Genomic DNA, 1220 nt, shown 5'->3' with positions numbered 1-1220 from the left:
GGGGGGGGGGGGGGGTTCCACGTGGCAACAGCCACTACAAAGCTTTAGGCGAGGCTACATCTAAATGCCTTTGCTACATCTCCAGAAAAATCTCCTCCAGGCCTTTTCCACGAGAATGAATTCTTTTTTTGTTTGGTTTGGTTTGGTTTGGTTTGGTTTTTCGAGACAGGGTTTCTCTGTGTAGCCCTGACTGTCCTGGAACTCACTCTGTAGACCAGGTTGGCCTCGAACTCAGAAATCCACCTGCCTCTGCCTCCCAAGTGCTGGGATTAAAGGCATGCACCGCCACCACATGCGCCCGGCAGGAATGAGTTCTATTGACTGAGAAACAGTGTTCAGGAGTCAGTCTGGGGGACTCTATTTGAAAGCCTGCATGTTTAGCAACTGTGATTTTTCTAGTGCTTGTCTGTGAGCGAGTACCCTCTACATTCATCCACTAGGGATTCTCTAACTGGCTAGTCCAGTGGTTCTCAACCTTCTTAATGCTGTGACTACTTAAAGCAGTTCCTCACGTTGTGGTGACCCCCAACCAAAATTATTTCGTCGCTACTCCTTAACTAAGTCTCCTACTGTCATAATCCTAATGTAAGTGTCTGGATAATGTAAGTATGCAGGATATCTGATATGAAAGCCTTGTAAAAGGGTCCATTGATCCCCGTGGAAGGGCCATGAGAGCCATCATGCTAGTCAGGCAGACTGAAGGGGAAGGAGATTGAAAGGAACCCGCTTCCATTCAAGCCGCAGCTGCCCCGGCACTGAGCGTGGGCAGAGAGCCCTCAGAATCCAAGACCAGCAGGCTGACTTTCGGGGGCCAGAGCCTCAGCTATTGGGGACCTCAACTTTAGCCTGCCAAGTCCCCACCCACTCAGAGCCCTGCAGAGAAAGCCAGTGGAGAAATGAGGTGGCTTCAAGTGACCCAGTTCCCAAGAGAAACTGCTCCAGAAACCATCCCCAGAGCGTGGTCTGGTGGCACGTGTGTGTAAGGCAGACGCTGAGGAGACAGAGATCGGTAGATCGAGGGTGTGAGACCAGCCACGGCTCCATGGACCCATTGCGGAAGCAGAGAACCAACTCCACCAAGCTGCCCTCTGTCCTCCACATGTACACCGTGGCACGTGTCTGTGGCACACACAAACATACGCACACGTAAATAATCACATGTAATTTTAAGGGTTTGTTTGCTTTTGGTTTTGGGGGTTTTTTGTTTTGTTTTGGTTTGG

Source organism: Mastomys coucha, unplaced genomic scaffold (genome assembly GCF_008632895.1).
Source record: "Mastomys coucha isolate ucsf_1 unplaced genomic scaffold, UCSF_Mcou_1 pScaffold18, whole genome shotgun sequence".
NCBI classification, from domain to species: domain Eukaryota; kingdom Metazoa; phylum Chordata; class Mammalia; order Rodentia; family Muridae; genus Mastomys; species Mastomys coucha.
This window is presented reverse-complemented; position numbering follows the sequence as displayed.